The 27,462-nt window shown below is 38.9% G+C and overlaps 1 long non-coding RNA gene across 1 annotated transcript in view; it reads right to left on the bottom strand.

The window, feature by feature from the left end:
- Nucleotides 1-27,040, bottom strand: part of LOC134731655 (uncharacterized) — a 281,433-nt gene extending 254,393 nt beyond the window's left edge. The window contains exons 1-2 of the long non-coding RNA XR_010114113.1: nt 26,950-27,040; nt 25,155-25,271 (exon numbers count right to left, since the gene is read on the bottom strand). This is a non-coding gene — a long non-coding RNA (uncharacterized lncRNA). The remainder of the gene's footprint in view (nt 1-25,154; nt 25,272-26,949) is intronic.
- Nucleotides 27,041-27,462: the final 422 nt, after the last annotated feature.

Genomic DNA, 27,462 nt, shown 5'->3' with positions numbered 1-27,462 from the left:
CTTCCTCCTGGATTTCTCTATTTCCATCTCATTTACTCTGAGCCCCTTCTCATGCAGAGCAATTTAACTCTGCCACAGCATCTCTGCCTCAGAACTTGCATCCTCCACTGTTTCAAGAGGTAAAAGAGAGAAACTCAATGAGCAGCCTGACAGTACCAGTCTCAATTGGCTGGGGTGCAAGAAAGGGCAAAAGAACTCTCAGACCTAACATTACTTTGAAAGAGAATTCTTACACTCCTGGAAAGTAGCCCAGGAGCCTTTCTTACACGAATTTCCAACTAATAGTTGATTTAAAAGAGTATTCATATTTAAGGTGAGTAATGATGTAAAGAGAACTTAAATAGGAATTGAGTAGAAACGTACAAATGGTGAGGGAGGTTGTAAAGAAAGCAACAGCAAAGAAAAGTAACTCAATAAAACTTTGCCACAGAGTAGGACAAAATGGTGACTAACATGTTACTATGGCAAGAATTAAAAGTTTTAAAGAGATAAGACCATAAAGAAATAGCAAAAAGTGAACATGCAAGGGCTCAAGGATGAAACTGAATGTGATTGTTGAACTTAGGAAGAAAGAGAAAGGCTAGAGAAGGACTATCAAGGCTGTGCTTGTGAAAACTTCACTCCGCAGAGCTGAATGAGGCACGAGGACGGTGCCTGAAGCAGCCTCACCAGAAGAGGCAAACTTGAGGGCCCTAAAGCAAACAGGATGGAAGGAAAAAAGCATCAGAGCCAGGAGTGGCCAGAGAGGAGAGGTCATTGTTTTAGTATTTAAAAAAATCTAAAATTGGAATCATTTACTCTTCAAATTAACATTAATATACAATGATTCATTTATTTTAGAATATTTTATGCTGAGCAAGACTTCTACTGAAGGATTATACCATGTTTAAATGTCAAATCAAACAAAGAAACATTCATTTTAAAAGTTTTATTCTACGCTCATTTTCCTCAAAAAGTAAAATAATATGACAGTTAGCAAGAAAAAGCTTTTAATGTAAGAAAATTCTTATTTTAGCTCAACGATTTTCAAAATAAATGACATGTGATAGTATTGAGATTGACTCAAGTAACTCTTGTCAAGAAACTTTAACTGTATTGTACGAAAGAAAACAAAAAAAATCCATAAATACTTTCTGGGAGACAATAACTTTAGCTTTTTGACTGATTAGAAACAACTGCAGCCAGAGTTTCACTACTGCTTACGATGTAGAAAGTTAGGACCAGTGTCACTCCTACCCTGTCAACTCAAAAAGACCAGACAAAGCACAGAATCGCAGTTGTATTTCAACCCAGCCGAGAGCTGAGATTTTAGGGCAAAAAGTAGTCAGAAATCCAAATAAAAATGAGGCCCACCCAGGAGAGATAAGGTGTAACACCAGCTCACCTGTGGCAGAACATGGGAGGAAGACACACCAGGAACCATAAAAGAAGACAAAAATAATGCAGCTAAATTTTTTAATGAGTTGATAAAGTCCAAGTGTGAGCAAGTATGACAGTACAGAATCCCTAAGAGCTGTGAATGCAAATGGAGTTCATATTCATTCACAAAGTATTCTCCACAGACCACAACCAGGCCTTACAAAAAAAAAGCTTGAGGAGCAGACAGAAGACGGGCAGGAGGTTCCCCAGGGAGAGGGAGGTGGCTGCTGCTGCAGGAACTCCTCTTACCCGCCTTAAGGTAAAAACCCATCGTAGCTGGGAGGCCGAGAGGGATAAAAGAATAAATCCCTTTACTTATGGGGAAGGAACAGTAAGGAGTTCTGGCAACTATGCATAAAGCTGCTATAAACATTTGTGTACAGTAGTCCCCCTGTATCCATGGAGATGCATTGCAAGACCACCAGTGGATGCCTAAAACTATGGATAGTACCAAACCCTATATACACTATATATTTTCCTATAAATACGTATCTATGATAAAAAAGCAATTTATAAATTAGGCACGGTAAGAGATTAATAACAATAACTAATAACAATAGAACAATATACTGTAACAAAAGTTATGTAGATATAGTCTCTGTATATCTCTCCCTATCCCCCTTAAAATATTGTATTGTACTATACTCACCCTTCTTCTTGTGATGATGTAAGATGATAGAATGCCTACGTGATAAGAAAAAGTGAGGTGAATGACTTAGGCATTATGACATAGCATTAGAGTATTAGTCTACTATTTGTTGACAAATAGTAGCATTAGTCTATTATGTGTTGACCAGTGGTATCTTGTTGTGGTTTTATTTTGCATTTCCCTAATAACTGTTGTCGAGTATATTTTCATGTCTTTATCTTCCATTTATAGTTCTTCTTTGGTGAAATAACTGTTTGTGTCTTTGCCCCATTTTTAAATTGGGTTGTTTACTTATTATTAGTTTGAAAGTGTTTAATATATATTATGAATACACGTTGCTTATGACACATCTGTTTTACAAATGTGTCTTCCTGATCTATGGTCTGTTTTTCATTTTCCTAACAGTGTTTTTTGAAGAGCAAAGGTTTTAAAATTTTGATGAAGTACAATTTGTCATTTTTACTCTTTTACGGATTATGTTTTTGTGAGTTTTTAAAGAAATTTTTGCCTAATTAATGTTCACTAAGACTTTCTGTTATATTTTAGAAGTTTTATAGCTTTAGGTTTTACATTTAATTCTATTATCCATTATATGTTAATTTTATAAATAGTGTGATCAACTTTCCTTTTTGTATATTGATATCCAACATTTTTAGCACCATTTGTTGAATGGACTATCTTTTCTCCATTGAATTGCCCTTGCATCTTTGCCTGATGTTATTTCTACTCTTCCTGAGCATAGAACAAAAGAGAACTTGCAATTCTCAAATTCATTTTACAAAGTTACGATTGTAAAACCAACAAAAATAGCCCCAAAGTATCCCACAGAACAATTTTACATATGAACATTGATGCAAAAATTCTACATAGGATTCTTCGTTTGGGGCTATTTTAGAAATGCAATATTAGGATATCTAAAAATATAACTTACTATATTAACTGCTCAAATAAGAAAAATCACCAGCAGAATAAATCATTCCAACTGATTTTAAAACACAGTAATGTATATGGTCATTCCTTTTGGAATATTGGTAATTGTTTAAAAATTTGCAAGATATTTTAGGCTTTTTAAACTAATCATATTCTGGAAAGTACTGCTAGTACTGTTACCCTCAGACTACTCTGCGTTTAGTGTGGTAATTATATTGGTGTTACCAAGAGCAGAGGTTTTGATGTAGAAGAAAGAAGGCAACAGTCAATGTAAGATTAATGAAATTAAGTTAAAACTCTATAGTCTGACTCTGTATTAGAAGAATCAGTATGAGTTCATGATGTATTTTATCTTTTAAGACATTTTCTATCTGTGTCCACTGAAAAAAAATATATAAATAGTGATAAAGCCAGGTGCAATAAGCACTAGTAGCACCCAGATTATGGTCTCTAAATACCTTAGGACTCCTTGAAGAAACGGCTGATTCAAATCTTGGCATACCAGAAAGTAAGGAAGTAAGGAAGTTATCAAATACTACTAAAGTTGTTTCCAAAGGACTTGGAGTCCAACTTGAATAAGCTCCCAGTAGCCCAACATAGAAAAACGTGTGCACCAGTAAGGGCAACAACTGCAATGGATTTAGAATACCTCATATATGTGTTCATCATGATGATGGGTTCATAATAATAGTAAAAAAGCACTGGTCATCATTTGGGGCATCCCAGGGAGTCACTTTATATTTTAAAAATTGCTCAATAAAGGGAAAGAGTCAAGCACCTCTCTTGTCTTTCTTTTATGAACTGTACCTCAGGGAACTCTAGTAGTTGTTGAGAAGTTTCTCTTTAGCTGGACAATTCTAGCTAATAAAGAAATAAAAACAGAACATTACTCTTTGGAATGGCTATGAATTAAAGGATCTAGAGAATAATCATCAGTGGTTGCTAAAGTCCCCAAAAGAGAAAAAAAAAAAAAAAAAAAAACCAATACTATGTACCTCCTGCTAGAATACCCAGCACAGTTTATGAAGTAATATTACCAAAATAAATTAAATCTAAATTTGTCCAATCACTAAATTTAACTACCAATTTATAGCAAAACAAGGCTCAGGGGAGCACATTCATCAATACCATAGAAATGCAATTAACACAATACAAACTGCAGAAAACTCCACAGACATGATCACTTCAACAAAAACATCACAAGGAAAAAAAGACATTCTAAGGTACCTTCTGAATTATCTAAGAAATATGTAATTAGTGGAAGGTTAATTAACATTTTAAATAAAATTTTTTACCAACATGTAATATACATAAAGAAAAGTGCAAAAAGCCTAAGTATACATTTGATAAGTTTTCACAAAGCAAATACACCTGAGTCACCAGCACACAGATCACAGAAGAGAATATTCCTAGCACAAAGAAAGGCCCCTGCATACCCCCTTCCAGTCACTAACCAGCCTTCCTCAAGGGTAACCACCATCTTGACTTCTAACATTACAAATTAGATTCGACTATTTTTGAATTACACATAAATAAAATCTTACACTGTGGTGCATTTTTTGTTTTGTTTTGTTTTTGTTGATTATCTGTTCTCTTTTGCTTGACATTAGGTTTCTGAGATTCACCCATGTTGTTGTGTATTGTGGTGTCATCCTTGTACAGTGTTCCATTGTGTGACTATATTACTTTATTCATCATGTTGATATGCATTCAGATTGTTTCTAGCATTTGGATAATGGATAGTGCTACTTTAGATGTTCTTATACATGTCTAAATGAATATATATGTACTTTTCTGTGGGGTTTATACCTAGGAATGGAAGTTGCTGGGTTATAGGGTGTGCAAACATTTTTAGTAGTTATTTAACTAAACAGTTTTCAAAACATAGCTGTACCACATCTTTACCATCATTTTGTATAATCAATCTCTTATATTTTAGCTGTTCTGGTAAGTAAGTACAAAGCTATCACATTGTAGTTTTAATCTGCACTTCTTTAAGAGCTAGTGAAGTTGATCATCTTGTGTGTGTGTGTGTGTGTGTGTGTGTGTGTGTGTGTGTGGAGTTAAGTGCCTGTTTGGAGTTTGTGCCCATTTCCGTACTGGGCTGTCAGCCTTTTGTGATTCATTTGTAGAATTTTGTTTTATATTCTGCATAGGAGGAGTGCTTTGTCAACTACACACTGCAAATATCTTCTTCAACTTCATGGTTTGCTTTTTCACTATTTTAATTGGTATATTTTCATAGACAGCTAATTATATTTTAATGAATTAAAATGCTTTGAAAATGGCAAGTTATGCATAATTACATGCATAACAACTGTACTCAAAAACTGAATTGCTAGCCAAGTAAAGCACCAACTTGCAGGTATATGATTTACACAGCTTATTTTCTACATATATGTACATAGGTTTGTTTTCATTGTTGTTATCTCCATATAATAAGCTCTCGTTGTAGCTAAGCCTTAAAAATACAAAAAAAAAATCACTCAAATTCACTCAAACAATTCAGTCACTATTTATTTGATACCTACTATTTGCCAGGCACAAAAAAAGTCTCCATAATCATGGAGTTTATTTTCTATTTGGAAAAAACATACAATATGTACATAAACAATCAGACACAAAAATGTTAGATGACGAAAAACATTGTCAAGAAAATGAGAAGCTACAGACTGGAAGAAAATATTTCTAAAATACATATCTGATAAAGGATTTTTAATAAAAGTTAAATGTTCTTATAGAGAGAACTCAATACTTAACAACAAGAAAATTAACAATCTAACTAAAAACTGGGCAAAAAATCTGAACAGACTTCTTACCAAATAAGACACACTTTGGCAAATATAGATAAAGCATATGAAAAGGTATGCAACATCATACATCATAAGGTAATTACAAATTAAAATGATATATCACTATATACCTATTGAATAACCAAAATCCAGAACACTGACAACATCAAATGTTGGTGAAAATGTGGAGCAACAGAAACTCTCTTTCCTTGCTGGTGGGAAAGTGAAATGGTACAACCACTCTAGAAGACAGTTCAGCAGTTTCTTACAAAACTAAATACACTGTTACTGTACAATCCAGTAATTAGACTCTTTGGTATTTACCCAAATGAATTAAAAACTATGTTCACATAAAAACCTGCACACAGTTGTTTATAGCTGTTTTATTTATAATTCCCAAAACTTGGAAGCAACCAAGATGTCCTTTAATAAGTGGATGGATGGATAAACAGTGGTACATCCAAACAATGAAATGGTATTGAGTGCTAAAACAAAATTCACTATCAAGCCATAAAAAAGACATGGAGAAACTTTAAATGCATATTATTAGGTGAAAGAAGTCAGTCTGGGAAGTCTACATACTGTAAAATTCCAACTATATGACATTCTGGAAAAGGCAAAACTACGGAGGCAATAAAAAGTGTGTGGTTGACAGGAAGGAGTCTGTGGGGAGGAAGAGATGAATAGTTAGAGCACAGAGGATTTTTAGGGCATTGAAACTATTTTCTGTTTCTAAAATTGTGGATACATGATATTATACATTTGTCAAAACTCATAGAATATACAAAACTAAGAGTGAACCTTAATATGAACTATGGACTTTGGGGTGCTAGTGATGTTTCAATGTTGGTTCATTGATTGTAACAAGTGTACCACTCTACTGAGGGATGTTGATGGCAGGGGAGGCTGTGTGTGTGTTTGTGTGTGTGTGTAGATGTGTGTAAATTTAATGTCTTAGTTCAGGCTACCATAACAAAAATACCATAGACTGAATGGCTTAAACAATAGGAATATATTTATCACAGTTCTGAAGGCTGGAAAGTCCAAGATCTTATGCTTTAAGTTCTGGAGTACATGTGCACAATGTACAGGTTTGTTACATAGGTATACATGTGCCACGGTGCTTTGCTGCACCCATCAACCCTTCATCTACATTAGGTATTTCTCCTAATGCTATCCCCCCCCAGCCCCCCACCTCCCGACAGTCCCCAGTGTGTGATGTTCCTCTCCCTGTGTCCATGTGTTCTCATAGTTCAAGTCCACTTATGAGTGAGAACATGCCATTGCTTGGTTTTCTGTTCCTGTGTTAGTTTGCTGAGAATGATGATTTCCAGCTTCATCCATGTCCTTCTACTTCCTTTCTAAGTACAGATTATGGCAAAGGAAGTCTTATTCCCAGGATATTTCCAACTTTGCTTATTATTTTGTCTTTTAAAATTTTTTAAAAAACTGGAAGTCTCTTCCTTTCATTTCAGATTTCCTGGGCCCTTTGCTGAAACTCTCCCTTTGGCTGTCTGCCCGCAGTGTCTGCTCCCTGAAGCTGACTTGCAGAGAAACTGGGGAAGGAAAGGATTGTTGGGGCCATTGTTCCCATGATAACAACTCACCTTTGAACACTTCTTGAGAATTGTCAATAGTTCTGCATTCACTATTTTATTTTTCATTGAAATAAGGACTTTTAAGGTTTATCAAATGCCAATGCCTCTATGCTTATTTTAAAAGTTATACCTAGCTACTTAAAAAATTATACATGCTCAATGAGAAAAATTTGGAAAACACAGTAAGTATAAAGAAAAAAGTGAACTAATTTGTCAATATCATGAATCATATAACCTATTTTTCATTCTTTTTCCTACAATATACTAGGTTGTTTTTTTTTTTTTTTTTTTTTTTGAAAGTCAGGATTGTATTTTATACCCTACATTGTATATTCTCCGGTCATTCTCACAGAGACTCACAGTGACGGGTGTCATCATCTCTGTTTCATAAAAGAGGAAACTATTTTTAATGGGGTTATTTGGTTTTTGTTTGTTGATTTAAGTTCCTTATAGATTCTGGATATTAGACCTCTGTTGAATGCATAGTTTGTGAATATTTTCTTCCATTCCATAGGCTGTCTGTTTGCTCCCTTGGAAGTTTCTCTTGCTGTGCAGAAGCTCTTTCATTTAATTAGGTCCTAGCTATCAACTTTTGCCCTTGTTGCAATTGCTTTTGAAGACCTAGCCACAAATTCATTGCCAAGGCCAATATTGAGAAGGATATTTCCTATTTTTTTCTAGGATTTTTATAGTTTGAGGTTTTATATTTAAGTCTTTAATCTATCTTGAGTTAATTTATACACCTTTGTAACAAACTTGCACATGTACCTCCTGATTCTAAAATAAAAGTAGAAAAAAATAGAACTTTCATCTGAAAATGTGAACAGTTTCCCTGAGGACCCAGAGGAGAGCTGTGCTTGCACTCTTGATGTTCTAACCAAATCATCCTTTATGTCTCCCTCCACCCCAGTTCATCCTATTACAGCCACACTGACCCCCTTGTTATTCCCTGAGCAAGGTCTGCTGCCAGCTTATGGTTTTATACTTGCTGCCCCCTTTACTCCACATACTTTTCCCAGAAAACCCCAGATATCCACATGGTTCTCTCCTTCACTTTCTTCAGGTCTCTACTCAGATGTCACATTATTATTGAAGCCCACCCCGACCATCTATATAGCAAACCCTCCCTCTCCCCAGAGAGAGAGGAGAGGGAGAATGAGAGGGAGGAGAGAGGAAAAGAGAGAAGGAGAGGAAGACTTCCCATCCCTACTGCCTGCCTTGATTCCTCCTCAGTACTTATCACCACATAGTATGCTGCATAGTTACTTGTTTATTCTTTCTAATTTCTCTTCCCCTCCCACCTTTTTCCTAAAGTCCCTTATGTTGGAGATTTTGCTTTGTTTGTTGAAGTGAACTATAACAATGCCTGGAACACTGGAGGCTCTCGATACATTTTTTGTTGGATGAATGGGTACAGGCTAGATGCCCTACACAGTGATTTATATGCATTTTTCTCTCTCTCTTTCACTGTCTCCAAGTCCCTGATGAAAAGAGCATAAGACGTGCTATTTCCAAATTCAAACATAGGCATTTGTAATAACAATTACACAGATTCTATTATCAGAAAATGATGTTTAATGTTTAAGAACTGAAAATTAAAAGTCACCTTTGACAGCCTGGCCAACATGGTGAAACTCCATCTTTACTAAAAAATACAAAAATTAGCCAGGCGTGGTGGTGCACGCCTGTAATTCCAGCTATTCAGGAGGATGAGGCACAAGAATTGCTTGAACCTGGGAGGTGGAGGATACAGTGAGCCAAGATCATGCCACTGTACTCCAGCCTGGGTGACAGAGCAAGACTCTGTCTCAAAAAATAAAAAGTCACTTTTGATTCCAGGGATCCAAAAAAATCCATTTGACTCCCTGTCTCCTTGTTTTTCCATGAAACGTCTGCAAAAGTCGTTGTTCTAGCATTGTATATACACTGAATACATACTATTTTACAAAAGAAATAAAAAGGAAAATCAATATCCTAGTTCAAGTACTCAACTAGCTTTTTAAAAATGTGATGAACTGATTAAGTCAAGCTCCAGAGAGCCAATCAGCAAAGAACTAATTGCTTGAGTGAATTCATTATTATTTTCAATTCAATCAGTTGTGTAAAGGTGTTTATGTATGAGTGTTAAAAGTCAGCTAGTTTGAGGTTTAAAAACTTTCTTCATGACTGTAGGAAGATAGAGAGAATGCAGCTTCAGTTATACCCACTGAATATAAACATTACTTTGGATAACTCTAATTTATCTAACAAGCATTTACTAGACATTGCATCTCTGTATAGGGCTCAAGCTTGTTTCCTGAGGTCCCAGAACTGACAATCTAGCTGGGAAGAGAAGGTGTGTGCCTAAGTAAACTGGCACATAAGATTAGGTTAACAAACAAAATGCATTATCCTCCTTCCATCTCAGCCTCATCTCTGAGCTGACTTGGGCCCCTGGCTGTAGGCTGAATGAAGTCTCTGACTTTAAGGGATTAAGCACAAAGCAGCACTGCCCTGCCTCTCTCCTAATCCGCTTTAGGACAATAGAGGTGACTAGAAGAGAGTAATTCATTTGTGCAGATGGTTTAATTTAAATAGCTCTTCATAACAATTGGGTTGGGCCAACAGCAGAACTTCTTAGGTTTTCTCTCATGCTGGGACTTAGGGCTACTCCTCACTGCTCACTGAGTTTCCAAGGCATGATATGTGCTCGCCACCTAGGCAAATTTACACAAAATTGATTAATACTTCACTTTATGTTATTGAATTTGATATATGAGTTTTAAATCATACAGCTCATGGCATTTAGTCAACAAAACACTGAAATGCCTCTTTTTGAAAATGATTTGGATGATGTCCTAAAAATTTCTAAGTTATTGAGACTGTGTAAACCAATTTATTAAATTTAGTGAACAAATTTCCTGTATTAGGGTAAGATGACTCTTTGTGTATGCAAAACTTTTTATGAAAGGCTAAATAACTTTTCCATCATTCTTTCAATGTCTAAGATAAATGGTCTTAGGTTATCAGGTAGATGATATTTAATGCAGTAGTATACCAAAATTAAAAGCAATCTATAAGAAAAAGAAGAAAGAGATAGAGGAAAAGGATTTGAACAAAATAAATGGCACATTCATGTTTATATGTGAATGTTTAGATTCCTAACTAGACCATAAGTGATCACAGAAAGATTCATTTCTTCACCCTCTTCATACTGTTCAGTGTACAGTGTGATGGCATTACACAATCAACTACTGGAAAGGCAGAGTCCAGAGCAGGAATACTGACCTTTGGAAAAATTGTGAAGAGAAAATGGTGTATCTTGTCTGCAGTTTTTTTCTCCATCTAACCTTTCTAATAACCCTTCATCCTTGCAAACATTTTAATGTTTTCAAGGGTCCATGTTTCCTTCTCTCAGAGAGAAAAATAAAACATTCATAGAATACCTAACACATCCAGGTATTGTGCAAGGCACGAGTTTTCCATAAATAATAAAGAAGATTGATCTTGCTAGAAGTACATTATATAAAATGCATCATATATAGACCATATACGTGTGTGTTTAAAAGCTATTGAAACAGAGAAGTAATAGGTTTTTGAACAAAAATGTAATTAAAGTTGAAATTGTTAATAAAATAATATCTAGAAGTATCTCAGATATTTGGTAAACAAATAACTTCTAAATAATCCATGGGTCAAAGAAATTATTAGAAGAATTAGAAAGTAGAAATGGGTGCTAAGGAAAACACAATATTATTTGAAAATGTTTATAATGCGTAAAAAGAAAATTATGCTTTTAAATGCTTATATTAGGATAAAAAGAAAAGTTTCAAATCAGTAATCTCAACTTCTGTCTTAAAAAGAAGATCAAAGTGAACTGAAAGTAAGTTGAAGGTACTAAATCATAAAGATGAGTGCAGAAATCGATAAAACAGAAAATGGTAAATACTCTGACACTAACTGATAAACTGCAATACAGTTCTGATGGCAACCACCTGGAGTTAAAGTCTGACTTCACAGGGTTGACAGCATGGTCCACAACAAGACTCCTATTACTTCAGATGCCAGCCACACTTCAAGGGTTCCGAGGCTGCTCACATGTCTTGCCACCTGGTTGCAAATCCAGGAGTTTCCCATGTCCTCCCTCAGGTTTGATAATTCACTGAAATGTCTCACAACTCTGGAGAGAATTATGCTAATGATTACAGTTTTATCATAAGGGTTATAAATTAGGACCAGCCAAATGAAGAAACACACAGAACAAGTCTGTAATGGTCCTGAATGCAGATCTTCCATGCCCTCTCCCTGTGGAATCAGGGCACATTACCCTCCCTGGCACATCAAGTAAAGTGATAAATATTCTACATCTTGGTAAAAAGACAGTTATATGGGTCAAAATGCACTGAATTGTGCACTTAAGATTTGTCTATTTAACTCTGTAAAGTCTATCCCAACCACACCTACGCCTCCACACCCTCTCCCCACCAAAATACTGGAAACAACTATTGAACTCTGTTGAGAAGATCTCTTCTTACAAGTATGCAGTACCAATTCTGAAACTACCTTATCTCTATTCTAGGCTTAAGCAAATGTATTAGTTGGTTTTCACACTGCTGATAAAGACATACCTGAGACTGGGAAGAAAGAGAAGTTTAACTGGATTTACAGTTGCACATGGCTGGAGAGCCCTCACAATCATGGCAGGAGGCTAAAGCACTTCTTACATGGTGGTGGCAAGAGAAAATGAAGAAGATACCAAAGTGGAAACCACTGATAAAACCATCAGATCTCGTGAGACTTATTTACTACTGCGAGAACAGTATGGGGGAAATCAACCCCATTTATCAAATTATCCCCCACCAGGTCCCTCCCACAACACATGAGAATTATGGGAGTACAATTCAAGATGAGATTAGAGTGGGGACACAGAGCCAAACCAGATCATCCTGCCCCTAGCCCCTCCAAATCTCATGCCTCACATTTCAAAACCAATCATGCCTTCACAACAGCCCCCCAAAGTCTTAACTCGTTTCAGCATTTAACCCAAAAGTCCACAATCCAAAGTCTCATCTGAGACAAGGAAAGTCCCTTTTGCCTATGAGCCTGTAAAATCAAAAGCAAGTTAGTTACTTCCTAGATACAATGAGGGTACGGTTATTGGGTAAATACACTCATTCCAAATGGGAGAAATTGGCCAAAACAAACAGGGCCCATGCAAGTCTGAAATCCAATGGGGCGGTCAAATTTTAAGGCTCCAAAATTATCTCCTATGACTCCAGGTCTCACATCCAGGCCACACTGATGCAAGAGGTGGGTTCTCATGGTCTCAAGCAGCTCTCCCACTGTGACTTGGCAGAGTACAGCCTCCCTCCCAGCTGCTTTCACGGGCTGGCATTGAGTGTCTGAGGCTTTTCCAGGTGAATGGTGCAAGCTGTCAGGGGATCTACCATCCTGGCGTCTGGAGGATGGTGGCTCTCTTCTCACAGTTCCACTAGGCAGTGCCCCAGTAGGGACTGTGTGTGGGGGCTCCAACCCACATTTCTCTTCGGCACTGCCCTAGCAGAGGTTCTTCATGAGTGTCTCACCCCTGCAGCAAACTTCTGCCTGGGCATCCAGGCATTTCCATACATCTTCTGAAATCTAGGTGGAGTTTCCCAAACCTCAATTCTTGACTTCTGTGCACTCACAGACTCAACACCACATGGAAGTTGCCAAGGCTTGGGGCTTGTGCCCTCTGAAGCCACAGCCTAAGTTTTACGTTGGCCTCTTTCAGCCATGACTGGAGCAGTTGGGATGCAAGGCATCAAGTCTTTGAGTGCATACAGCACAGAAACCCTGGGCCTGGCCCACAAAACCATTTTCTCCTAGGCCTCTGGGCCTGTGATGGGAGGGGCTGCTGTGAAGACCTCTGACATGTACTGGAGACATTTTCCCCATTGTCTTGGAGATTAATATTCAGCTCCTGGTTACTTATGCAAATTTCTGCAGCTGGCTTTAATTTCTCCCCAGAAAATGGGTTTTTCTTTTCTATCACATTGTCAAGCTGCAAATCTTCCAAACGTTTATGCTCTGCTTCCCTTATAAAACTGAATGCCTTTAACGGCACCCAAGTCACATCTTGAATGCTTTGCTGCTTAGAAATTTCTTCTGCCAGATAGCCTAAATCACTTCTCTCAAGTTCAAGTTTCCACAAATCTCTAGGGCAGGAGGAAAATGGTGCCAATCTCTTTGCTAAAGCATAACAAGAGTCACCATTGCCCCAATTCCCAACAAGTTTCTCATCTCCGTCTAAGACCACCTCAGCCTGGACCTTGTTGTCCATATTGCTATCAGGTTTTTGGTGAAAGCCATTCAACAAGTCTCTAGGAAGTTCCAAATTTTCCCACATCTTCCTGTCTTCTTCTGAGCCCTCCCAACTATTCCAACCTCTGCCTGTTACCCAGTTCCAAAGTCCCTTCCACATTTTCAGGTATCTTTTCAGCAGCGCCCTGCTCTACTAGTACCAATTTATTGTATTAGTCTGTTTTCACACTGCTGATAAAGACATATTTGAGACTGGGAAGAAAAAGAGGTTTAATTGGATTTACAGTTACTACATGGCTAGGGAGGCCTCAGAATCATGGCAGGAGGTGAAAGGCACTTCTTACATGGTGGTGGCAAAAGAAAATGAAGAAGATGCAAAAGCAGAAACCCCTGATAAAACCATCAGATCTCATGAGACTTATTCACCACCGCAAGAACAGTACGGGGGAAACTGCCCCCATGATTCAAATTATCTCCCACCAGGTCCCACCTACAACACATGGGAATTGTGGGAATACAATTCAAGATGAGATTTGGGTGGGGACACAGAGCGAAACCATGTCAGCAAGTTAGTAAATATATTGAGGATAATGGGATATAGAGAGAAGGAAGACTAGAATGCATCCTGTCGTGTTAGATTAGAATTAAGGTATTAACGTGAAGTTTTTAAAAATTATAGATTTTATACACAAAAAAATACATACATGTATACACATGTACTTCCTAGCCCTCACCTCTGAGGGGGTCTGGAAGCTTTAATGCTCCAGAAGAAATGAACACACTTAGCACATAGTTACTGGTTCCCAAACACCATTCTCTGCTATATAAACTAATAAACTGAATACTCTTGGAGAAATAGTTAATTCCAACAGTAGGGCATGAAAAATACCAGATGAACCTAAAACATTTTATTGAATTATGCTCAAAAAATCAATGGCATATGTCAAGGGATGTAAGAGTCATTTTGAAGGCATTCCCACTGGCCAAATGTGGAAAAATTTGAGTATTAAAATAAATATTGGTAGGAATGGATTATAACTTACTGAATAGAATAAGAATCTATGAATTATCCTTATATACATAAGTGCACACATACAAAAATCAATATAAGAGGAGAAGAGAAAACTCTCACAGCAGAATTCAAACTAATGATTAAGTAATAAATGCTGAGTTAGGAAATCCTAAATGGAGGATAAAAGTAGTAGGCAAAAGTTTGGTAAGCATAGGACACTTACATAATTTTCAAGTATCTTCCAACAATCTACGTTATCATTTACAAAGGGAAAATGGTAATTTTAAGTGGGAGATTCAACCTGAACTCTATGATCATGGCTAACATCACCAATATTGGGACAACTGACATCATATGTCTCCTAATACGTTGCACTGAGAAAGACACAGCATCACTTCTGTGATATTCTTGCCAAAAATGCACAACCTAAATTTAACCAGGAGGAAACACCATATTTAAAGATACTCTACAAAAAATGACTGTACTCTTCAAAAGAGTCCTCCTGATTCTTCATGTCAAGGTCAAGAAAACAAAGGAAGTCCAAGGAACTCTTCCATATTAAAGGAATCTAAAGAGACATGACAAACCAGAAAAAAAGTCACTGATAGGATGCTTTCAGATAAAATAACATTTTGAGACAACTGATTAAATTTGAATGTAGACTATGGATTATATAGTAATGTTGTATTCATATTAGATTTCCTGATTTTAATAACAGTATTATGGGTATGTAAAATAATTTTCTTCTCCCTAGTAAATACACACTAAAGTATTTAAGTTTAAAGAGGAGAAACCTTTATGACTAAAAGGGAGGAACACCATATCAATAGTGAAGACCCATTATTGTTACTGTTATTGACAAATACCCAAGGTGATCTCAGGACAAAGTAAAACCATGCTTTGCCTTTAGAGGACCCTAACTTTTCAAAGGCTTTAGGTTGAGATGTGTGTAGCACAAAATTTACCATTAATTTGTACAAATTCTTGAGGACAGTGACAGTAATGTTATAGATAAGCCTGAATTTATGTTCTATCTTTTCTAAACATTGGTTCTGACCTAATTTAAAATTGTCTAAACTATGAGAAGTAATCTTGAAATCAGCCAACAATGAGTGGCAAGTGGGGCTACAGAGGAAGATAAAGCTTTATAATACTGAGTCATCCCCATATCTGGTCCCATTTGCAATCAGGAGACAGAGAAAAGAGGTGAATTACAATATGTTCCCTTAATAGTCTCTGTGCAATTCTCCACACGACCACCAACCTCTGCCACTCCATTGTCCTGCTCAACACACATGTTCCTCCCTCCCCCACATCCTTTCCATTCGGAAATGGACTGCAGTCATTTTTCATATGTTTTTGTTTTTAATCTGAGCATCTATTGAATATTATATGCTTTTTAAAATCCATACACCCTGGCAAGAGTTAACAGGATTCCAGATAGTATCAAATATATTTAAACATGATGCTTGAGTGGTCTTTGCAGCTGGTAGGTTATACATAAAATATGTTCAGCCAGCGATAGCGTCCTTATCTAAAGACAGAAGCTAGCAAAATTTCATCCTGTGTGCTCTGTCAGATTGTTCCCTTGGACAGATGGCAGAAGACTCCCTATGACAAGTGTGAGATGCTATCTGGGTGTCATGGCAGTGGTTTTCTCATTGCCCTGGACAGAGCTCCCTGGCCACTCTCTTCATTTGAAGCGTGCAAATGAGTAGAGGCGGCTGGCAGAATGTGTGTGATCAATAAACTCATGTAATTAGAATCTTTCTGAAGGAAGTCCCCCTGTGAGAGAACCCCTTTAGGGCTTGGTTCCTCTGGCTAGTTGGGGTTTCACATCGTCTCGCCCTCTTATATATTTTTCCAAGTGAAAGGAATAAAAAGACAACACAAATGACCAATTTTTAATGTGTTGCACACTTATCCAGAATTAGGCCTTTAATCCTCTGCCTCATGGAATCAGTTGGGAGCTCACTAGGAAATTTAAACCCAGCACCCTCCTCAGTATCCTGTCTGGTTTTTTTCTGTTGTTGTTGTTTTTGTTGTTTTTTTTGTTTTGTTCTGTTTTGTTTTAAGACGGAGTCTCACTCTGTTGCCAGGCTGGAATGCAGTGGGGCTATCTAGGCTCACTGCCACCTCCACCTCCTGGGTTCAAGCGATTCTCTTGCCTCAGCCTCCCAAGTAGCTGGGACTACAGGGGCACGCCACCACTCCCAGCTAATTTTTGTATTTTTAGTAGAGACAGGGTTTCACCATGTTGACCAGGATGGTCTCAATCTCTTGACCTCGTGATCCGCCTGTCTTGGCCTCCCAAAGTGCTGGGATTACAGGCGTGAGCCACCACACCCAGCCTCCTGTCTGTTTTTATCTGATCTCATCTCCCTGCTGCTAAAAAGCACTGCCACTCAATGCCCGTAAGTCCATGTAACCACAAGCAAAAGTTCCTCTGTTGAATCCCTACACTATGCCATTTTTATACTTATGTGCACAGGTTCCTTCTTTAGACCACAGGTCGAGCTCACACATCTCCTTGGAAGCCATCACTGGGTAAGCCTCCCTACTCACTCTAGCTATTTGTCCCTGGCTGAACAGTAAATATTCCCTCCATGCACTTTGGCAGGTATTATATTTATATACCTCTATAATTGCATATATATACAGAGAAAGAGATCACTTATATATTTACTGGTAAAAACATGTAACATAAAATTTGCTGTCTTAACCATTTTTAACTGTATAGTTCAGTAATGGTTCAGTATATTCATGTTGTTGTGTAACCAATATCCAGAACTCTTTTCATCTTCCAAAACTAAAACTTTGTATCCATTATACAACAGCTCCTCATCCCCTATTTCTCTATTCCCTGGCCATCAGTATTCTATTTTCTGTTTCTATGAATTTGAATACTCTAGGTATTTCACATAATTGGAATCATATAATATTTGCTTTTTTTGAAACTGGCTTATTTCACTTGCCATAATGTCCTCAAGGTTCATCCATGTTGTAGCATGTGTCAGAATTTCCTTCTTTTTTAAGGCCAAATAAAATTCCATTTTATGTATATACCACATTTTATTTAACATCGATAAATGGATAATTAACTCTTCATTAGATATATATCAACTCTTTATCAGATATATGATTTTCAGGTATTCGCTCCCATTTCATGGGTTGCATTTCCACTCTGTTATGTGCTCATATATTTTAAAAGTTCTTTTAGTGTGCAAGTTTTTTGAGAGGGGAATCCAAAAGCCATTCATTCTTTAGTTGATATTCATGCCAAGTATTTAGAAACTCAGTAACATGTCTCAAAATTCACATCATTTGATAATGTTGTAACCACTTCAGAAAAGTATACAAAATCATGATTACCCAATCACCCTGACGTGATTATTATGCATTGCATTCCTATACAAAAATGTAACATGTACGCCATAAATATAAATACCTATTATATACCCACAAAAATTAGAAGTTAAAAATTTTTTAAGTGTAAAAAATCATGAAGAGTTTATAAACCTATTCTTCTTATATCTTCCCCTTCTAGCCAGAGTGACCACCTTCCTGGTATGTTCAAACCTTAGCACTTATTGTCATCACTTAGGCACATGTTTCTCCAAATATATCTGTGGCCTTGAAGGCACTAAATAGCTCCCTTGATATTGCCCTGACTTCTTGCTAAGCCTGAGAAAAGGAAGGTGGCTTTAAAAAATTGTATTTGCTCCAAGAAAAAGAAAGCAATCGGATTACTCAAGAAACTATTCCAGTCAACAGAGTATTTGGCTAATTACAATGTTGATAGACTACATCAAAAGGAAATAATATAGAACTCGCCCTCTAGAGTGATGAAGTAGGACTCCATCCCTTCATAAAAGCAAGGAGAATACTAACAAAACTGTCAAAATTAGCTTTTTCAGAACCCTGAAAATTACTAAAGTCATGTAACAATCAAAGGAGAGTTAATTCAAGAACAACAACTGCATTTCTCTAAGAACAGGCACCTTATGTCCTTTTGACTTGTCCTACTCCCGTGCCCTTCTCCACAGCTCTGTGGTAGCTTTGAAAGCTAGTAACCTCACAAACACAGTAGTTGTGAAAAACAGAAGCCCAGTAGCCACTGGTGAATGGGAAACAAGGCACAAATTGGTTTCAAGCTCTCCAAAATTGCCATCCCCAGATACCTGTCACTATTTAAGCTGTCTGGGAACTTGTTTGAAACTTCCATTCTCAGGGCTTGTCTTTTACATGAGTCAGGGTTCATTTTGTGTGACCAGCCCTACCCTCAGACACTTGTCAAAAGCAACAGCTGCAAGTGTTTGATATCACAACTGCCCACATTGCAAATGACTCAATTGTTTAAAATTTAAATTTTAAAAAATGGGCAAAGGACTTGAATAGAATTTCTTCAAACAAGAGGTCATTTGTCAATAAACCATGGGGGGAAGAATGCTTAACATCATTAGCCATTAGAGAAACGGAGATCAAAATCACAATAAGGTACCACTTTATACCCACTAGGATGGCTATAAAAAAAATAGGGATACTAACAAGTGTTGGCAAAGATATGAAGAAATTTGAACCCTTGTACGTTGCTGATGGGAATGCCAAATGGTGTATCCACTTTGGAAAGAAGTTAAACAAAGTTATCATATGACCCAGCAATTCCACTCTTTGGTATATCTCCAAGAGAATAATAACGTACGTCCACACAAAAACTTGTTCATGAATGGTCACAGCAGCGTTGCTCGTAATATAAAAAAAAAGAAACAAAATGCCCATCAACTGATGATGAACTGATAAACAAAATAGGGTATATCCATATAATGGAATAAGGTTTTGAAACATGCTACAAGATGGATGAACCTTGAAAATGATAAGAAGTGTGAAAGAAGCCAGACACAAAAGGCCACAATTACATGCTTCCATTTATTTGAAATGTCCAGAATAGGCAAACCCATAGAGACAGAAAGTAGATTGGTTGTGGTCAAGGAATGAGGGAGGAGAAAATGGGGACTGAATACTAATAGGTACAGGAATTTTTTTAAGGGTTGATAAAAATGTGCTGCAATCAGTGGTGATCAATGCATAACTTTGTGAATATTACAAAACACTGAATTGTACACTTTTTAAATGTTAATTTTATAGTATGGGAATTACATCTCAGTAGTTATCTTTTTAAAAAGGAAATGATGCTGAAGGGACCATAAGCCCAGGATTTGTGATATTCAAGGTATCAACACTGATGACTTCAAAATCATCTCTCCAAGTCTATTATCTGCTCTTTGTTATTAGACATTGTTTTGAAGTTATTCTGTGATTGTGCTTTGAGAAATGTTTTTCAACCTTGTCTCCTGCCAAGTTTACCTGAACTACTTAACCAACATTTGGGTTAAACATGGCCTTTGTTCTTCTAACATCCCATTAAGTAGAGTTTATACACTGACCTTAGAACTAGCCCTTGTATAGTAGAGTGGATTAGAAATCTTGGGCTAATTTAGCATCTGTCAAGAATAAAGCTACCTCCAAAAGCTGTTCAAGGGCCATGATAAAGGGAGACTCCAGTTCCAGAGAGTGTATTTACTTGGTACCACCACTTCAGCTATACTCTTATGTGGCTTGACCAAAGTTTAGAATATCTCATATCTTAGTAGCACAGTTCTTTATAGCCCTCAATCTCTAGACCTCTTTGGTTCCTAGATAGTGTGCACAATTTTCTTCTAAGCTTATTGCCAGCCAACGTTCTCCCTGAGAAGCAGGTGGTGCTTTGGGATGCCTGCTCTATTATTGGCCATTTGCAGACTTAAAAGCATCTTTGTGACATTTTCATGAGTCAGATGCCTAGCTTTGTTGATGTTTCCTTGGGCTCTGTGGAAAGAATTAGTTTACTGGCTAATACACCTATATTGACTCTAAATTATACACACTTACGCTGAATCTGCATATAATATTCCCATGAGACAGCTCCCCACCACCGCCTTATTTCTAACTTTTACCTTAATGACTTGAAACTATAGTCCACTATCCATCCTCCATCAGACACTCTACTATAGGCGCAGAAAAATCGGCAAACGCCTATGTGTAGATAATGTTATTTTATTTCCATGAATGGAAAAGTCCATGTAGAATGGACTTTTGCTCTTCTGGTCCGTCTTGCTCTTACTTTCTAACTACTACTAGGGAGTTCAATTGATAGCAAGATCAGTTACCCCAAAATGAAAGTCATTGATTTTAGTAAATATTTTTCATCTTTTAACTAGCCTTAGCTAAAATGCATTATCAAAAAGTCTGTATCCATAATTGGTTCCAGGGCTAGAGGCTTAATTTAACATTTTTGTAAGTGATTTTGTAAACTGATAGAGCAAGCATTTTACTATCAGCTTATCTTGGATAGTTGACCTGGAAATACATTGTTTAAAGTTAGGGGCACTTTACTGAGGTCTGCATTCATCTACATGTATTTAGGAGTGTTCACAAGCCAAAATGGTGTGGCTGTGAGCACCTGCCTACCCAAATATTGGCTCTGACCCCAAACTGCTTTTTGTGTAAAGGCTTGGTTTTCACTTGTGGGCATTTCATGTGGAGGACAATTGGTTTTATTTTTAGTTGAGGTCCCAGCAATGTTTCTCCACAATCATGATACTCAACCCTTGTTCAGTTGGTTGTTAAAGCACTGAGCCCTGCATTCACCTGGCCACATAGAATATATTCAGGCCAATCACTTGCCAGGGAGGATGCTCTTGAATCCATTATTGCTTAATACTTATTAGAAGTTCCCTTGAGTCATCCATAGTACTGTTCTTACCAAATTCTATGCTGCCATTTGTGTAGTAATCCTACATGGGGGAGCACACTAAGAAGTTAATTGTTGAAACATGTTGCATTTACTGTAAGAATGTTATTGAGGATGTATCAGGACCCAGGAGAGAAATTTTGAACCTCTGAAGAAGACGCTTTTGTGCCTTTCCTAAGCAACTGGTTTAACTCTACCTCAAAGACACTCTAAACCATGTAATTGATCCTATTCCCTTCTTCATTCTGGCCATGAGGAAACTCTGAGGCAGGTTTATAGCACACTCTAACAGTACTCAGCACTTATGGTGGATGAACTCATTCTGGCTACATCTTATTTTTCTACCCTTCTATTACCTTGTCCCTATTTTCTCGCTGAATTTTTTTTTTATCTTTGTGGGTATTTTTGTAAGCTGCTTCAAACACATCTTGCAAAGAGGATGGATAAATAAATACATTTTTGTAATACTGCTGTGTGAAGGATAGTTGTACAAAGCAGTAGGATAAAAATCTTATCAGAAAAAGGGACTTCTGTAGAATCTCTGTGGGTGGACATTCTATTCTCACATAATTAAAAAGTCATAATAGGAATATGTTACAGCCCACCTGACCAGGAAACTGAGATAGAAACGTTAATTGAGATTGTGGAAACTGCAAAATTAGGCCAGGTAGTAATAATGAGAGACTTTAATTACTCAATCATAGATTGGCAAAATGCCTCACAGGGACAAGGGTTGGAAGTGAGATTTTTAGATAAGAGAAATTACAGCTTCTCAGAGAAAGTACAGAAGGAGCCTGTATGGTCAGGGAATATTCTAGATGGGGCTCTGACACTGGATGGAAACTGGTCCACAGGGTGATGCAAAAGCATTAACACTGACTACATGCAATTTAATTCCATAGCCTAGTGGGCAAGTTAAAATCCACTAGATATCTACCTTATATTATAAAGTGTCTTATGATAAAAATGAAAGTTAGAATTTTAAAATTCAATAACAAGAAACAAACCAAGAGAATATTTTCAAAGCAACTTATCAACAATCCAGGGAAAATTCCAAGGGGTTATGATAATCCTCAGTGGCTAGTTGACAGAGTCAGAGATGTTAATGCTGAGGCAGGGGAAGGGAGATGTCTTCAAAAGCAGAAAAAAAAAATGGAAGAAGACATGTGAACCCACAAAATATACAGGTGAGGAATAACTTAAAATTATACAAAAAACAAAAAATATGAATCATCACATAGAGGATTCCAAAGGTCCTAGTGTCAGGCCTCTGAGCCCAAACTAAGCCACTGCATCCTCAGTGACTTGCATGTATATGCCCAGATGGCCTGAAGTAACTGAAGAATCACAAAAGAAGTGAAAATGCCCTGCCCCACCTTAACTGATGACATTCCACCACAAAAGAAGTGAAAATGGCTGCTCCTTGCCTTAACTGATGACATTGTCTTGTGAAATTCCTTCTCCTGGCTCATCCTGGCTCAAAAGCTCTACTGAGCACCTTGTGACCCCCCACTCCTGCCCACCAGAGAGCAACCCCCTTTGACTGTAATTTTCCTTTACCTACCCAAATCTTATTAAACGGCCCCACCGCATCTCCTTTTGCTGACTCTCTTTTCAGACTCAGCCCGCCTGCACCCAGGTGAAATAAAAAGCTTTATTGCTCATACAAAGCCTGTTTGGTGGTCTCTTCACACAGACGTGAGCGAAATTTGGTGCCGTGACTTGGATCGGGGGACCTCCCTTGGGAGATCAATCCCCTGTCCTCCTGTTTTTTGCTCCGTGAGAAAGATCCACCTACAACCTCAGGTCCTCAGACCGACCAGCCCAAGAAACATCTCACTAATTTCAAATCTGGTAAGCGGCCTCTTTTTACTTGCTTCTCCAGCCTCCCTCACTATCCCTCAACCTCTTTCTCCTTTCAATCTTGGCACCACACTTCAATCTCTCCCTTCTCTTAATTTCAATTCCTTTCATTTTCTGGTAGAGACAAAAGAGACACGTTTTATCTGTGGACCCAAAACTCCAATGCCGGTCACGGACTGGGAAGGCAGCCTTCCCTTGGTGTTTAATCATTGCAGGGACGCCTCTCTGATTATTCACCCAGGTTTCAGAGGTGTCAGACCACACAGGGATGCCTGCCTTGGTCCTTCACCCTTAGCAGCAAGTCCCACTTTTCTGGGGGAGGGGCAAGACCCCCAACCCCTTCTCTCTGTGTCTCTACCCCTTCTCCACTTTTCTGGTGGGAGGGACAAGAACCCCTCAACCCCTTCTCCTTCACCCTTAGCGGCAAGTCCCGCTTTTCTGGGGGAGGGGCAGGAATCCTGACCTCTTATCTCTGTGCCCTGATCCCTTATTTCCATGCCCTGACCTCTCAACTCTGCACCCTGATCCCTTATTTCCATGCCCCGACCTCTTATCTCTGTGCCCCAACTCCTTATTTCTGTGCCCCGACCCCTTCTCTGCTTTTCTGGAGGGCAAGAACCCCGCACCCCTTCTCCCTGTCCCTACTCTCTTTTCTCTGGGCTTGCCTCCTTCACTACAGGCAAGTTTCCACCTTCCATTCCTCCTTCTTCTCCCTTAGCCTGTGTTCTTAAGAACTTAAAACCTCTCCAACTCTCACCTGACCTAAAATCTAAGCACCTTATTTTCTTCTACAATGCCACTTGACCCCAATACAAACTCGACAGTAGTTCCAAATAGCTGGAGAATGGCACTTTCAATTTTTCCATCCTACAAGATCTAAATAATTCTTGTCATGAAATAGGCAAATGGTCTGAGATGCCTGACGTTCAGGCATTCTTTTACACATCGGTCCCTCTCTAGTCTCTGTTCCCAGTGCAACTCATCCCAAATCTTCCTTCTTTCCCTCCCGCCTGTCCCCTCAGTCCCAACCCCAAGCATCGATGAGTCTTTCTAATCTTCCTTTTCTACAGACCCTTTTAACCTCTCCCCTCCTCGCCAGGCCGAGCTAGGTCCCAATTCTTCCTCAGCCTCCGCTCCTCCACCCTATAATCCTTTTATCACCTCCCCTCCTCACACCTGGTCTGGCTTACAGTTTCATTCCATGACTAGCCCTCCCCCACCTGCCCAGCAATTTATTCTTAAAAAGGTGGCTGGAGCTAAAGGCATAGTCAAGGTTAATGCTCCTTTTTCTTTATCCCAAATCAGATAGCATTTAGGCTCTTTTTATCAAATATAAAAATCCAGCCCAGTTCATGGCTTGTTTGGCAGCAACCCTGAGATGCTTTATAGCCCTAGACCCTAAAAGGTCAAAAGGTCGTCTTATTCTCAATATATATTTTATTACCCAATCTGCTCCCGACATTAAATAAAACTCCAAAAATTAAATTTCGGCCCTCAAACCCCACAACAGGACTTAATTAACCTTGCCTTCAAGGTGTACAATAATAGAGTAGAGGCAGCCAAATAGCAACATATTTCTGAGTTGCAATTCCTTGCCTCCACTGTGAGACAAACCCCAGCCACATCTCCAGCACACAAGAACTTCCAAAAGCCTAAACTGCAGTGGCCAGGCATTCCTCCAGAACCTCCTGCCCCAGGAGCTTGCTACAAGTGCCAGAAATCTGGCCACCAGGCCAAGGAATGCCCGCAGCCTGGGATTCCTCCTAAGCCACGTCCCATCTGTGTAGGACCCCACTGGAAATCAGACTGTTCAGCTCACCTGGCAGCCACTCCCAGATCCCCTGGAACTCTGGCCCAAGGCTCTCTGACTGACTCCTTCCGAGATCTTCTCAGCTTAGCGGCTGAAGACTGATGCTGCCCGATCACCTCAGAAGCCCTGTAGAACATCATGGACGCCGAGCTTTAGGTAACTCTCACAGTGGAGGGTAAGTCCTTCCCCTTCTTAATCAATACGGAATCTACCCACTCCACATTACCTTCTTTTCAAGGGCCTGTTTCCCCTGCCTCCATAACTGTTGTGGGTATTGACAGCCAGGCTTCTAAACCTCTTAAAACTCTCCAACTCTGGTGTCAACTTAGACAATACTCTTTTAAGCACTCCTTTTTAGTTATCCCCACCTGCCCAGTTCCCTTATTAGGCCGAGATATTTTAACCAAATTATCTGCTTCCCTGACCATTCCCGGACTGCAGCTGCATCTCATTGCCGCCCTTCTCCCCAACCCAAGGCCTCCTTTGCGTCTTCCTCTCATATCCCCCCGACCTTAACCCACAAGTATGGGACATCTCTACTCCTTCCCTGGCAATGAATCACATGCCCATTACCATCCCATTAAAACCTAATCACCCTTACCCCGTTCAACGCCAATATCCCATCCCGCAGCATGCTTTAAAAGGATTAAAGCCTGTTATCACTCATCTGTTACAGCATGGCCTTTTAAACCCTATAAACTCTCCTTACAATTCCCCCATTTTACCTGTCCTAAAACCAGGCAAGACTTACAGGTTAGTTCAGGATCTGCGCCTTACCAACCAAATTGTTTTGCCTATCCACCCTGTGGTGCCAAACCCATATACTCTCCTATCCTCAATACCTCCCTCCACAATCCATTATTCTGTTCTGGATCTCAAACATGCTTTCTTTACTATTCCTTTGCACGCTTCATCCAAGCCTCTCTTTGCTTTCACCTGGACTGACCCTGACACCCATCAGGCTCAGCAAATTACCTGGGCTGTACTGCCGCAAAGCTTCACAGACAGCCCCCATTACTTCAGTCAAGCCCAAATTTCTTCCTTATCTGTTACATATCTCAGCATAATTCTCATAAAAACACACGTGCTCTCCCTGCCGATCGTGTCCGACTAATCTCTCAAACTCCAACCCCTTCTACAAAACAACAACTCCTTTCCTTCATGGGCATGTTTGGATACTTTCACCTTTGGATATCTCTGGTTTTGCCATCCTAACAAAACCATTATATAAACTCACAAAACAAAACCTAGCTGACCCCATAGATCCTAAATCCTTTCCCCACTCCTCTTTCCGTTCCTTGAAGACAGCTTTAAGAGACTGCCCCACTCTAGCTCTCCCTGACTCATCCCAACCCTTTTCATTACGCACAGCCGGAGAGGGCTGTGCAGTCGGAATTCTTACACAAGGACCAGGATTGCATCCAGTAGCCTTTTTGTCCAAACAACTTGACCTTACTGTTTTAGGCTGGCCATCATGTCTCCGTGCAGTGGCTGCTGCCGCCCTAAGGGCTTTTAGAGGCCCTTAAAATCACAAACTATGCTCAACTCACTCTCTACAGCTCTCATAATTTCCAAAATCTATTTTCTTCCTCACACCTGAGACATATACTTTCTGCTCCCCCGGCTCCTTCAGCTGTACTCACTCTTTGCTGAGTCTCCCACAATTACCATTGTTCCTGGGCCGGACTTCAATCCGGCCTCCCACATTATTCCTGATACCACACCTGACCCTCATGACTGCATCTCTCTGATCCACCTGACATTCACCACATTTCCCCACATTTCCTTCTTCCCTGTTTCTCACCTGATCACACTTGGTTTATTGATGGCAGTTCCACCAGGCCTAATCGCCATACACCAGCAAAGGCAGGCTGTGCTATAGTACAAGCCACTAGCCCACCTCTTAGAACCTCTCATTTTTTTTCCATTGTGGAAATCTATCCTCAAGGAGATCACTTCTCAGTGTTCCATCTGCTATTCTACTACTCCTCAGGGATTGTTCAGGCCCCCTCCCTTTCCTACACATCAAGCTCAGGGATTTGTCCCTGCCTAGGACTGGCAAATTGACTTTACTCACATGCCCTGAGTCAGAAAATTAAAATATCTCTTAGTCTGGGTGGACATTTTCACTGGATGGGTACAGGCCTTTCCCACAGGGTCTAAGAAGGCCACCACAGTCATTTCTTCCCTTCCGTCAGACATAATTCCTCAGTTTGGCCTTCCCACCTCTATACAGTCCGATAGCGGACCGGCCTTTATTAGTCAAATCAGCCAAGCATTTTTTCAGGCTCTTAGTATTCAGTGAAATCTTTATATC

Source organism: Symphalangus syndactylus, chromosome 10, assembly GCF_028878055.3.
Source record: "Symphalangus syndactylus isolate Jambi chromosome 10, NHGRI_mSymSyn1-v2.1_pri, whole genome shotgun sequence".
In the NCBI taxonomy this organism is placed as follows: Eukaryota; Metazoa; Chordata; class Mammalia; order Primates; family Hylobatidae; genus Symphalangus; species Symphalangus syndactylus.
Note: the sequence above shows the minus strand (reverse complement) of the source record. Positions and strands in the feature narration are given on the sequence as shown.